Raw genomic sequence first — 15,121 nt, 5'->3', positions numbered from 1 at the left:
AGTAATATTCCATTGTATGTATGTACCACATCTTTCTTTATCCATTCATCTGTCAGTAGACACTTGGGTTGTTTTCATGTTTTGGGCTCTTGTGAATAGTGTGGTTATGACCATAGGGGTATATATATCTTTTTCAATTATACTTTTGTCTGGATATACACCCGGGAATGGGATTACTGGATCCTAGAGTCATTCTCTATTTATTTTGAAAATATCAGTGAAGTCAAACTGACCTGTTGTATCATTTAGGATCTCTGTTGCTTTATGGATTTTCTGTCTAGAAAATCTGTCCATTGATGTGAGTGAAGTGTAAAAGTCTCCTACTACTATTGTATTTCTATCAACTTCTCCCTTTAGCTCTGTTGGTTTTTAATGTATTTGGGTGCTCATATATCAGGTAGCTATATTTTTGATGGACTTGTGGGAGGAGATGAGCTCCATGTCCTACCCCTCTGCCATCTTCATCATGCTCCCTCTTAAATTTTATTTTCCTTATTTCTATCCTCTGTCTCACAGATAATGCTATATTTAATCAAATCTTGAAGTGTATCTTTTTTAGTTAAGACTTAACAATAAAACTGTTCAATAAACTTTGCTAGTAGCTAGTTGCTTTTGCCAAATGAATACTTGTATCACAACATCTCCTCTGACTTGCCTAAAATTCTTCATTGGTGAAAGGGAAACAAATGACTACAAATTAAACTCCTTCCCAACTTGTGCATAGTGCAGCTGTACACTATTATGGGAGTATCTCAGTAACTTGTTCCCCAAATTTATATTATGAATAATTTCAAACATGTAGGAAATTTTGAATATTCATATGTAATTATAACCCAGATACCCCCATTAGCTTTATCAGTCATTATAATGATTATCATATGACTGATGCTGAGGTTAATGAGGACATTAGCAGAATATCTTTTTTATTTTATTTTGTATTGAACGAAAGTGTCTTTAAATTCGATAATGCTTTTAAACAGTTTTCCAAAACAGTTTTCAAAAGTTTCACACACATAATTTCATATAATCTCAGAATATCCCTTTTTTTTTCACTATATTGTCTTTCCACCCTTTTTACTCCCTCCTACTAGTAACTGCTGCTGCAGCTGCCGCTAAGTCACTTCAGTCGTGTCCAACTCTTGCGACCCCATAGACAGCAGCCTACCAGGCTCCACCATCCCTGGGATTCTCCAGGCAAGAACACTGGAGTGGGTTGCCATTTCCTTCTCTCAGTGCATGAAAATGAAGTTGCTCAGTCATGTCCAACTCAGCGACCCCATGGACTGCAGCCCACCAGGCTCCTCCGTCCATGGGATTTTCCAGGCAAGAGTACTGGAGTGGGTTGCCATTGCCTTCTCTGCCTAGTAATGACTAGTTTGTTTTATATATCTGTGTATCTGAGTCTGTCTCTTTTTTGTTATATTCACTAATTTGCTAATTTGTGTTTTTAGATTCCACGTGGAAGTGATATTTTACACCACTTTTCTTTTTCCATTTGACATTTCACTTAGCATAATGCCCTCCAAGTCCATCCATGCATCCATGTTGCTGCAGATGGCAAAATTTTATTATTTGATTTTTATGTGGCATTCCACATCTCCTTTATTCATCGTCTGTTGCTGGATACAGGTTGCTTCACACGTCTTGGCAATTGTAAATAATGCTGTGAATATAAACATGAACATTGTTATTGTTGCTGCTGCTAAGTCGTGGACTCTTTGTGACCCCATGGACTGTAGCTCTCCAGGCTCCTCTGTCCGTGGGATTTCCCAGTCAAGAATACTGCAGTGGCTTGCCATTTCCTTCTCCAGGGGATCTTCCCAACCCAGGGGTCGAACCTGCGTCTCTTGCATTGGCAGGCAGGTTCTTTACCACTGAGCCACCAGGGAATGTTGATATGAACATTGAGGTGTGAAGGTGAGGTGTTCACCAATGTGAACATTGAGGTGCTTGTATCTTTTCAAACTAGTGTCTTTTTTTTTTTAGGATACATACCATGGAGTGAAATTGTTGGATAGTATGGTAGTTCTATTTGTGGTTTTGTGATAAACCTCCATACTGTTTTCCACAGTGGCTACACAAATTATATTACCACTAACAGTGTATGAGGATTATCCTTTTTAAACATTTCTTTTTTATTTTTTTTAATTTTTAAAATTTTTTTTATTTTTTTCAATTATTTATATTAGTTGGAGGCTAATTACTTTACAGTATTGTAGTGGTTTTTGCCATACATTGATATGAATCAGCCATTTAATTCTTATTTTGTATTAGAATATGGTTGATTTGTTAATTTCAGGTGTATAGCAAATTGATTCGGTTGTCCATGTGTAAATATCCATCTTTTTTTCAGACTTTTCCCATATAGTTTATTACAAAATATTGAGTAGCATTTCCTACACTATACATTAGGTGCTTGTTGACTATCTGTTTTATATATGGTAGTGTGTGTGTGTGTGTGTGTGTGTGTGTGTGTGTATGTGTATGTTAATCCCAGACACCTAATTTATTCCTCCTTCCACCTTTCCACTTTGGTAACCATAAATTTGTTTTCAAAGTGTGTGTGTCTGTTTTGATTTTATAAATAAGTTCATTTGTGTATTTTTTTTTTTTAGATTCTATGTATAAGTGATATTATATGATACTTGTCTTTTCTCTGTCTCTTACTTCACTTAGTGTGATAATCTCTGGATCGATTCGTGTTGCTACAATGGCATAATTTCATTCTTTTTACAGCTGAGTAATGTTCCATGGTACATATGCCACATCTTTAACTACTCCTCTGTCAATAGACATTTAACTTGTCTCTACATCTTGACTGTTATAAATAGTACTACAATGAACATTGGTGTGCATGTATCATTTTTAATTAAGATTTCTCTGCATATATGCCCAGTAGTAGTGATTGCTGGATCATATGATAGTTTTACTTTTTATAGTGGCTACCAGTTACTTTCCGTCTACCAGTGTAGGAGGATTACCTTTTCTCCACCCCTTCTCCTGCATTTACTGTTTGTAGGCTTTTTGAAAATGAACATTAACTACTGTGAGATGATAATTCATTGTAGTTTTGATTTACATTTCTCTAATGATTAGTGATGTTGAGCATCTCTTCATGTGTTTTTTTGCCATCTGTATGTCTTCTGTGGAGAAATGCCTATTTAGATCTTCCGCTGAATTTTGATTGGGTTTTGTTTTTTGATATAGAGATATATGAATTGTTTTTATATTTTGGGAATTAATCCCTTGTCAGTTGCTCCACTTGCAAATATTTTCTTTCATTCTGTGACTTGTCTTTTTGTTTATGATTTCCTTTGCTTTAAAAGCTTTTAAGTTTAATTAAGTACCATTCGTTTATTTTTATTTTTATTACTCCAGGAGGTGGATATTGCTGCAGTTTATGTCAGAGTGTTCTGCTTATGTTTTCCTCTAATAGTATTATATTATTAGATCTTACATTTAGGTCTTTAATCCATTTTGAGTTTATTTTTATGTACAGAGTTAGAAAATATTCTAGTTTCTGTACTTTCTAGACTTGGATGACTGTTTCTTTCCCAGGTTAGGAGAGTTTTCAGCCATTATGTCTTCAGATATGTTCTCTATGTTCTTTCTCTCTCTTGTCTTTCTGGGACTTCTAGAATGCAAATATTAGTGCACTTGATGTTTTCCCAGAGGTCTTTTAAGCTGTGCTCACTTGTTTTCATTTTCTTTTCTTTCTTCTATTCGAAGGCAGTGATTTCCACTACTCAGTTTTTCAGCTCATTGAAAGGTTCCTCTGTATCATTTGGTCTACCATTGATTCCTTCTAGTGCACTTTTCATTGAAATTACTGTGTCTTTTCATCTGCCTATGTGTTAGTTGTTCAGTCGTATCTGACTTTTTGTGACCCTATGGACTGTAGCCTGCCAGGCTCCTCTGTCCATGGGATTTTCTAGGCAAGAATACTGGAGTGGACTGCCATTTCCTTCACCAGAGGATCTTCCTGACCCAGGGATTAAACCCGAGTCTCCTGCGTTGCAGGCAGATTCTCTAACGTCTGAGCCACCAAGGAGGCCCATTTCATCTGCCTAGTTGTTTCTTCAGTTCAGTTCACTCACTCAGTCATGTCCGACTCTTTGCGACCCCATGGGCTGCAGAACGCCAGGCCTCCCTGTCCATCACCAACTCCCGGAGTTTACTCAAACCCATGTCCATTGAGTCGGTGATGCCATCCAACCATCTCATCCTCTGTTGTCCCCTTCTCCTCCTGCCTTCAATCTTTCCCAGTATCAGGGTTTTTTCAAATGAGTCGACACTTCACATCAGGTGGCCAAAGTATTAGAGTTTCAGCTTCAACATTAGTCCTTCCAATGAATATTCAGGACTGATTTCCTTAGGATGGACTAGTCTGATCTCCTTGCAGTCCAAGGGACTCTCAAGAGTCTTCTCCAACACCACAGTTCAAAAGCATCAGTTCTTTGGCACTCAGCTTTCTTTATACTCCAACTCTCACATCCACACATGACTACTGGAAAAACCATAGCCTTGACTAGATGGACTATGTTGGCAAAGTAATGTCTCTGCTTTTTAATATGCTGTCTAGGTTGGTAATAAATTTTCTTCCAAGGAATAAACATCTTTTAATTTCATGGCTGCAGTCACCATCTGCAGTGATTTTGGAGCCCAAAAAAATAAAGTCTGACACTGTTTCCACTGTTTCCCCATCTACTTGCCATGAAGTGATGGGACCAGATTCTATGATCTTAGTTTACTGAATGTTGACCTTTAAGCCAACTTTTTCACTCTCCTCTTTCACTTTCATCAAGAGGCTATTTAGTTCCTCTTTGCTTTCTGCCATAAGGGTGGTGTCATCTGCTATCTGAGGTTATTGATATTTCTCCCGGCAATCTTGATTCCAGCTTCTGCTTCCTCCAGCCCAGTGTTTCTCATGATGTACTCTGCATATAAGTTAAATAAGCAGGGTGACAATATACAGCCTTGACATACTCCTTTTCCTATTTGGAACCAGTCTGTTGTATCATGTCTAGTTCTAACTATTGCTTCTTGACCTGCATACAGATTTCTCAAGAGGCAAGTCAGGTGGTCTGGTATTCCCATTTCTTGAAGAATTTTCCACAGTTTATTGTGATCCACACAGTCAAAGGCTTTGTCACAGTAAATAAAGCAGAAGTAGATGATTTTCTGGAACTCCCTTGCTTTTTTGATGATCCAGAGGATGTTGGCAATTTGAACTCTGGTTCCTCTGCCTTTTCTAAAACCAACTTGGACATCTGGAAGTTCACAGTTCGCATATTATTGAAGCCTGGCTTGGAAAATTTTGAGCATTACTTTACTAGCGTGTGAGATTAGTGCAATTGTGTCATAGTTTGAGCATTATTTGTCATTGCCTTTCTTTGGGATTGGAATGAAAACTGACCTTTTCCAGTCCTGTGGCCCCTGCTGAGTTTTCCAAATTTGCTGGCATATTGAGTGCAGCACTTTCACAGCATCATCTTTTAGGATTTGAAATAGCTCAGCTGGAATTCCATCACCTCCACTAGCTTTGTTCATAGTAATGCTTCCTAAGGCCCACTTGACTTTGCATTCCAGAATGTCTGGCTCTAGGTGAGTGATCACACCATCGTGATTATCTGGGTCATGAAGGTCTTTTTGTACAGTTCTTCTGTGTATTCTTGCCACCTCTTCTTAATATCTTCTGCTTCTGCTAGGTCCATACCATTTCTGTCCTTTATTGAGCCCATCTTTGCATGAAATATTCCCTTGGTACCTCTAATTTTCTTGAAGACATCTCTAGTCTTTCCCATTCTATTGTTTTCCTCTATTTCTTTGCAATGATCACTGAGGAAGTCTTTCTTATCTTTCCTTGCTATTAACTCTGCATTCAGATGGGTATATCTTTCCTTTTCTCCTTCATTTTTTGCTTCTCTTCTTTTCACAGCTATTTGTAAGGCCTCCTCAGACAGCCTTTTTGCTTTTTTGCATTTCTTTTTCTTGGGGATGGTCTTGCTCCCTGTCTCCTGTATAGTGTCACAAACCTCGTCCATAGTTCATCAGGCACTCTGTTTATCAGATGTAGTCCCTTAAATCTATTTCTCACTTCCACTGTATAATTGTTAAGGATTTAAGTCATACCTGAATGGTCTAGTGATTTCCCCCCTTTCTTCAATTTAAGTCTGAATTTGGCAATAAGAAGTTCATGATCTGAGTCAGCTCCTGGTCTTGTTTTTGCTGACCGTATAGAGCTTCTCCATCTTTGGCTGCAAAGAATATAATCAGTCTGATTTCGGTGTTGACCGTCTGGTGATGTCCATGTGTAGAGCCTTCTCTTGTGTTTTTGTAAGAAGGTGTTTGCTATGACCAGTGCCTTCTCTTGGCAAAATTCTATTAGCCTTTGCCCTGCTTCATTTTGTACTCCAAGGCCAGATATGCCTGTTACTGGAGGTGTTTCTTGACTTGCTACTCTTGCATTCCAGTCCCCTGTAATAAAAAGAACATCTTTTTCAGGTGTTAGTTCTAGAAGGTCTTGTAGGTATTCATAGAACTGTTCAACTTCAGGTTCTTCAGCATTACTGTTCAGGGCATTGACTTGGATTATCGTGATATTGAATGGTTTGCCTTGGAAACGAACAGAGATCATTCTATCGTTTTTGAGATTGCATCCAAGTACTGCATTTCGGACTCGTTTTTGACTATGATGGCTACTCTATTTCTTCTAGGGGATTCTTGCCCACAGTAGTAGATATAATGGTTATCTGAGTTAAATTCACCCATTCCAGTCCATTTTAGTTCATTGATTCCTAAAATGCTGATGTTCACTCTTGCCATCTCCTGTTTGACCACTCCCTATTTGTTTTGATTCATGGACCTAACATTCCAGATTCCTATGCAATATTGCTCTTTATAGCATCGGACCTTGCTTCCACTACCAGTCACATCCACAACTGGGTGTTGTTTTTGCTGAGAAAATGTGGTCCACTGGAGAAGGGAATGGCAAACCACTTCTGCATTCTTGCCTTGAGAACCCCATGAACAGTATGAAAAGGGAAAAAGATAGGACATACCTGAGTTAAAATAACTAAGTTTCTTAGTTATTTCTAACTCTTTGTTTAAAAACGTCTAACTTCTTGCCCTGTGGATCCATTCTTCTCCCAAATTCTTTGATCATCTCTATTATCGTTACTCTGAACTCTTTTTCAGGTAGACTGCCTATCTCCACTTTTTTTTTTTGTTTGTTTTCAACAGTCATATGTATTTTAAAGAATTTAAGAGGAGAAAAATAGTCTATCATATTTACCTAGATATTTACCATTTCTAATTTCTTTCTGATATTATTAATATTCTTTACCATCTGAGCCACCGTTTCCCTTCCACCTAATGTTTCCTTTAGTTTTTTTTTTTTTTGATCAAATCTGCTGGCAACAAATTCTTTGTTTTTCTTCATCTGAAAATGTCTTAATTTTGCCTTTATCCTTGAAGGATATTTTCACTGGATATGGAATTGTAGGTGAACAACTTTTCTAGCACTTTAACAATATCCTTCCACTGCCTCCTGGTCTCCATGCTTTCTAATGAGAAATCTTCTGTAACTTGAATTATTGCTCTCTTATACCAGGGTTCTGGAATTCACTGGTGACAGTTTGAGCTGCATGATTCTTTCTTTTGGGGCTGTCCTGTATATTGTGGAGTGTTAAGCAGCCTCCTTGGCTTACTAGATGCCAAGGCATCCCATTCTCAGTGCGACAAATAAAAATGTCACCAGACATTGACAAATGTCCTCGGGGGCTGGGGGTTGAAAATCACCCCAGCTGAGAACCATTGTTATGTTCTTAATATAATGTATCATAAAAAAACCCTCTTTCTTCCCTTCCTCCCTCTTTCCCTCCCTCTGGTTCCTTCCTTCCTCCTTCCCTCTTTTTCCCTCTCTGCTTGGTTTTCAGCAGTTTGATTACAGTGTATCTGGTCCTGGTTTTCTTTGAGCTTAATCCTATTAAAGGTCCACTGAATTCCTTGAATCTGTAAATTTATATCCTATAAATTGGAGAAGCATTCAGGCATTACTTGTTCAAATTTGTTTTTTTCTGCACAAGATTCCTTCTCTTCTCCTTTTGAGACAAAAATGATGTACATTTTTAGAATTTTTGATATTGTTACACTGCTCCCTGAAACCTGTTTGGTTTTTTTTTTTTCAATTTTTGTTCCTGTATTGTTCAGATTAGAAAATTTCTATTAATCTATCTTTTAGTTCATTAACTCTTTCTTGAATCATTATTCTTCTGTTGAACCCATCGAGGGAATTTTAGTTCTTCCTCTGGAGTGTTTTCTGGTTCCTTTGTCTAAAACGTGTTCCTCTGCAGCCCTATTTTGCCTGCATTGCTATTGGTATTTTCATGTATGCGTCATTTTGGCTATGTTTCTCAGCCTGGGAGAAGTGGCCTCCTGTGGGAGATGTTCTGTGTGTTCTAGCAGCCCACTCCCCTCTCATCACCTAAGCTATGTGTTCTAGGGGTTTCATCTCAGAGGGCTGCATGGGTTCTTCTCTTGTGACAGGCTGATTATGTTGGTGGTCTGGTAAGCTTGACTGGCCCATAGCGCAATTGATTGCCATGTACTGCTTCATGCAGACACTGCTGGTTAGTGGGGCCAAGTCATGCAACAGCAGGCCGAAGAACCCTGGGGAATCCCAGGCTAGTGCTGGCTCGATAGGGTGTGGAATCAGGGTTCAAAAGACTCAAGAGCTGTTGCCTGCTCACTGGAGAGTGAAGCCAGATCATGGGGTTAGCGCTGGACTAACGCTGGCACAACCAGGTCCTATAGTCTCCAGGGCTCCTGGAGCTGGTGTCAGATCACTGGGAGGAGGAGGGACTGTTCCTGACACCTTTGGGTATGCGGTTCTGGGTGTCCTGAAGCTTGTGTTGGCCTGCTAGTGGGTAGGGCTGGGGTCCCAGGGAAAGGGCTGGCCTTCTCTAGGCCGGCTGGGTCTGTGGGCTACAAGATTATGGTTTTCTTATGTTTGGTGTCTGCCCTCTGGTTGAGGCTGGTCTAGACACTAGTGCATCCTTCTTGGAGGCAGCACTGGTGCCTCCCCCACTGTGGAGTTGAGTTGGGTTTTAGTCCTCTGATGGGTAGGGTCATATTAGAGGGATGTGTAGAGGTGACCTGAGCTCAAGAAGTCTTTAGGCAGACTGCCTGCTGATAGACATGGTGTTTCCCTGCCCACTTAGTTGTATGGTTTGAGGTGTCCTAGGGTACAGACCTAGAGGCTGTTGGGTGGGGTCGGATCTTGGCACTGTAAACTAGAGGGAGGGTCCCAAGACGGCTCCCAGTGGGGTGCCCCAGTTCTGAAGCTGAACGTCCCGGAGGTGAGCTATAGCCACCCTCCACCTCCCTGGGACACTCTCCGAGACCCACCTATAGATCTGGCCCAAAAGAGAGTGAAAGTGTTAATCAGTTGTGTCTGACTCTGCCACCGCATGGACTGCAGCCTACCTAACTCCACTGTCCATGCAATTCTCCAGGCAAAAATACCAGAGTGGGTTGCCATTCCCTTCTCTAGGGGATCTTCCCACCCAGGAATCAAACCTGAGTCTCCTGTGTTGCAGACTGACTCTTTACCATCTGAGCCACCAGGAAAGCCCAGGCTCCTATCAAATTACTGCTTTTGCTCTGGGTCCCAGTGCACGTGAAATTTCATCAGCACCCTTTATGAGTGAAGTCTCTCTTGCCCCTAGTCCTGTGGGGCTCCTGAAATTAAGCCCTACTGGCCTTCAAAGGCGAATGCAATGAGAACTTGTCTTCCTAATGCAGGAGGCCAAGGCTTGAGAGCCTGACATGGGGCTCAACTCTCATTCCTGTAGAAGGATCTTTGCAATATAATTATTCTCCAGCTTGTGGGTTACGCACCCAGGGGTATGGAACTGGATTGTATCATGAGTCTGCTCCTCCCACCTGTCTCATTGCCTTCTTATGTCTTTAATCATAGAAGGTCTCTGGTATTTTTCATTGATCATTGTTCTGCAAATAGTTATGATTTTGGTGGACTTGTGAGGAGAGGTAAGCTCACTGTCTTTCTACTCTGCCATCTTGGCCAATCTCTAGAAGAATTTTGGGAGTATATTATTTCCTGATGACTTAGAAGGTATCTAAAGTCCACCAACAGAAGTCATCCACAGGGTTTCTTTACTGTGAACTATTCAATGAAACTTTTCCTATCTACCATATGAGGGTTTCTCTGATGGTGAATTATCAAAGAGAATAAAGGTTGAGTCACTCTTCCACAAGGTCACTTTCCAGTTTCCTGACTCGGCTGGGCCTGCTCTCTCCTTTCCCCACATGTGGGATGCTTCATATCCTTCTTCTAGATTTTCATGAAATAGTAGGGTTGCCAGATTTGGCAAAGAAAAATATAGGCTGTCCAGTTAAATTTAAATTTCAGATCAGTGATTAATTTTTTAGTATATCTCCCAAAGATTGCATGGGACATACCTGGACTTAAAAGTAATTCATTGTTTATCATTGAAATTCGTATTTAGCTGGGAAATCTTTATTTTATCTGGCAACTGTATAAAAAACAAATCCAAAGAGTTTCTAAGAGGGTTGTGGATCTCTTTGATATTGGATCTCTTGTTCTCCCAGTTCTGAAGATAAATTGAGAGGTGAAAAAGGGAAAGAAAATATTTCTGTACCACCAGTAATAAGGAATTTTTAAGTTAGAATGATTCTTTGAGCTAGCTGGGAGCTAAAGACAGATTCAGAGGTATATTTTTGGCAGATTTAGTAAATAGCCTGTGGAACTCTGGGGGAAATTGGGCATGTGAATCTGAACCAATTGAATGAATTTATATTTTGGGTTGCAGTCATATGCATATTTGTTTAAAAGGATGTATTGAATCTATTGCCACATTAATGCTATATAACCACCAACCATGGAACCTTGGTTGCTCACACACCAGGGGCAGCTCTGTGGCCCTGCTAATCTTGATTGAACTTGCTCATGTCTAGGGCTCTGACTGTTAAATGCTGTAGACTGACCTCAGTTGGGAGCATTGCTCTCTGCATCGCTCATCTTTTATTTAAGGACCACTCAGCCAACCCAGAGATGTCTCTCACAGCAGCATTTCAGGAACAGGGAGAGCAAGCAAAAACATGCACCCTTGGATATCTGGCCTCAGAACTGGCACTGTGTCATTTTCATCTCATTCTATTAGTCCCGAAACCTATTTCTCTGGGTGGGGAAAAGGGCTGTGTCTCTTTAGTGAAAGGAAGTGCAAAGTCACGTGGCAAAAGGTGTAGATGCAGGTGCAGTAAAGAATCGGTTCCATCACTGCCATCTACCACAAGGAGTGGGTAGGAACATAAGGGGATCAGTTGGGAGGTAAAGAAATTCCTTGACTTGAAAACTATAAGTTTGGAATTCTAGCACTTTTGCTTCAAGATGAGTAATTTGTGAGGCATCCAAATGAATTTCTCCAGTTTGTGGAAGCAGAAATGCCAACAGTTCTACACAAATTGTCAGAATGTTTCACAATTTCTCTTGAAGTACCTGTCAGAAAATTCTTTTGAGAGAGCACATGGTGGCATTTTTTCTTGCCATAAACAAAATATATCTATCCATATGAAGAGTCTTAGGTGTTAAGGAAGAAAACTTGCAGGAAGGTGGTAACATTTAAGAGAAAAGCAAAACCAACTGAAGGTCTGGAACAAGTCGGTCCCTAAACAAGTGTCCCTTGAAATCTAGCACCAGATTCTCCATCATTTGCACAGTTTGGCCACAGGAAAGAGCAGACTGGAAATGAGATGTGGGATTCGGCCACCTGTCTGGTTGTGTGACCTTTGTAAAGTAGCAATTTCTTTGTGTACTTTTTTGTTCCATATGTGGATCAAATAATATAAAAGTTCTGTGTAAACTCAAACACCACATAAATTAGCTATTTTTACATAAAATATCATCTAAGAAAAACATTCTATCCATGGAAATCTCCACCGTGACCCCTAATTGCAAGTTCCCTTTTCTTTGAAGACATTTATGACAGTCAATGAATAGTAAAAAATGATGAGTTTCTTAAATCTTGTGTTTTTTGTCTCTACTAGTAGTGGGTAAGAAATGAACTGGCACTAGACAGATAATTGTATCAACTGCAATTCTTTTAAGTTTCAAGGACAAGCATCATTAGGTCTCAGGAGAATGACTGGTCTCATTCAAGGACTTGGACCAACTAGCAGCGTGTGGATTCTGGTGTCTCAAGCCAAAGCCAGATCTGATCTTAAAATGAGAGGGAAGGTCACTCTTCAGGAGGATGGGAAATAGATTAGATTATTAGATAAATAATGCCTGTTCACTAATAGTAGTATTTAACATAGGTAGTTTTAGCTCCTCTGGAGAAGGGATAAGCTACCCATTCCAGTATTCTTGGACTTCCCTTGTGGCACAGCTGGTAAAGAATCCGCCTACAGTGCTGGAGACCTGGGTTCAGTCCCTGGGTTGGGAAGATTCCCTGGAGAAGGGAAAGGCTACCCACTCCAGTATTCTAGGCTGGAGAATTCCATGGACTCTATAGTCCATGGGTTGGCAAAGAGTTGGACATGACTGAGCGACTTTCACTTCACTTTACAACCATCACCATGAGGTAAGTTTATTAATTCAATTTTTCAAAGGTAAAGAGGCACAGATAAAATAATTTTCCCAAACCCCATGATTGATAAATGGCAGACATATGATTTGAACCCAAGTATCTTGACTCTTGACAGAACTGTGTACCACAGCAAGAAACAATAGGAGAACAGCAAACTGAGACATGATAGGGTAGATCTGTATGTGCAAATGGAAAAGCTCTTCCAGAACATTGCTGGTACAAAGGGAAGGTGCTAAATAGTATTAAATCTTAAAAACAACACTAACAAAAACAAACTCTGTAAAAATACAAAAGCCCAAAACAAACCTATATATTGGATATAAATATATCTACATGTAGGAATTCATATAAAAACATTAACGTTGGTTATCACTGAAGAGGGGAGTGGGATGCTGGAGACAGAAAAGAGGGTATCTCAGTTCACACCCTATAATTTACATAGAATCTGAATAACTTAAAAATATGCATTGTAAAGAAATAAACTGGTGGAAAATTAAAAGCAAAATACTTAGATGCCCAAAATTAAAGATGAAAATTTAAAGTTGCTTCTAAAAATACGTATTATAAAGAAATAATGTGATGGAGGGAAAAAGGAAAAAGCAAAATGCCTAGATGCCAAAAATCAAATATGAAAATTGAAAGTTCTGAATCACTCCTGCATCTTCATTTTGTCGTCACTTAAGGATATGGATAGTTTTCACTAGTTTTCACATCCTTTCCCAATTGGGGAGAGAATGTAGCACATGCTTTTCTCAAAAATAGTGTGGATAAGGGAACTTTTTCAGAATATATGTGTATTCATGGTTCATATATATCCCCCTAAGTCCTGTGTGATCTTTAAAAAATATCCTAATTACAAACTATTTCAAGTATGCTAAAATCTGGAGTAAAACTTGTCTTCAAACCAGTTTGTAAAAGAAATGACTACAAATGCAATTGATTCTTCCTATAAATTTCCCCAATCCAGTCTTCATTGCTTGGTTCCCACTAGCAAACATGTATTCTATTTTTTCTGTATTTATAGCCATAATACATAGTATCACTTTGCATTTTTTTTATTTTATATAACTGGCATCATAAAACAAGCATTGTTCCACGACTTTTCTTCCTCATTGAGATGTATCCATGTTGATATGCATAACAACTCTTCATTTTGACTGTTGTATAGAAATCTACTGTATGAATACACTATCAGTGTTGACTGCCAGTTAGAATTCATTTCTGCTGCTTATGCCTAAGGCTGCCGTGAACATTTTCATGTCTCAAGCACACACATAGCACTTCTTAGATGGAGCTAGTGTTAAAGAACCTGTGTGTCAATGCAGGAGACATAACAGATGCGGGTTCGATCCCTGGGTTGGGAAGATCCCCTGGAGGAGGGTGTGGCAACCTACTCCAATATTCTTGCCTGGAGAATCCCATGGACAGAGGAGCCTGGTGGGCTGCAGTCCATGGGGTTGCAAAGAATCGGACATGACTGAGCAACTTGGCATGCACCCAAGCACACACATACGTACTTCCTTAAGGTAACATGGTAAGAGATCTTTAATTTTATTAAATATTGCACATTTGATGGTTGTGCCAGTTTACTTTGCCACCAACCGTTAAAAAAAGTCTTTATTACTTCATTGTCCTTGACAATACTTGCTATTTTGAAACTTATATTTTGGGTGTGATGTGGTACACTTCCTTGGGTTTGTAGCTTGTGTTTGCTTGATTATTAGTGCAGAGTATTTTTTCCATATGTTTATTAGCCTTTCAGATTTCCTCTTGTAAGAAATACCTTTGTTTTCAGCATGTGCGTATTTCTACTGGGTAGTAGTTTCATGAATCTTAGGGATTTTTACATTTTTATAAATTAATCCTTCTATACAATAAACACTTTGTGGGTTATTTTTTCACTTTTATAGTACTTAATGTACATATACATTTTAATATTTATAAATGTATCTCTCTTATGACTGTGCCTTTGTCTTATTTAAATAATTTTCCTATTCTGAGGTCTGAAAAATGTTGAATATATTCATTTAAGTTTTAAAATCTTAATCTCAAAACTTTAACTCAAATATATTTGTTCATAGTTTGAGGTACAAATCCAAATTTATTGTTTTCCAAGAGGATAATCAAACACAATTTTTCAAAAAAGTCACTCCTTTCCCTATTGGTTTATAATGATGTAACAGGTTTCCATATCTGTAGGTCTCTTCAAGTCTGATTCAAGGTAATAGCAACAGTATTTAACTTAATGTGTACTTTCCCTGTGTCAGAAACTCTGCCAAGCATGTTATGCATTTTGAAGTTAGGATGTGTGGGCTTATATACACTAGCTATGGTGGTGGTAGTGGTTTTTGGATTTGAACATGTGGGCTTATGTATACTAGAGAGCCCTGATAAATGTACGGTCTCAGTATAATGTTTACTGGCTGGTGGAGATGAAATCAGGTGAAGTGTAGAAATATCTGATTGACACACACTACATTTAAAAAAGCATC

The sequence above is a fragment of the Cervus elaphus genome, chromosome 33 (genome assembly GCF_910594005.1).
Source record: "Cervus elaphus chromosome 33, mCerEla1.1, whole genome shotgun sequence".
In the NCBI taxonomy this organism is placed as follows: domain Eukaryota; kingdom Metazoa; phylum Chordata; class Mammalia; order Artiodactyla; family Cervidae; genus Cervus; species Cervus elaphus.
The sequence above is the reverse complement of the archived record's forward strand: the minus strand, read 5'-3'. Positions refer to the sequence as shown.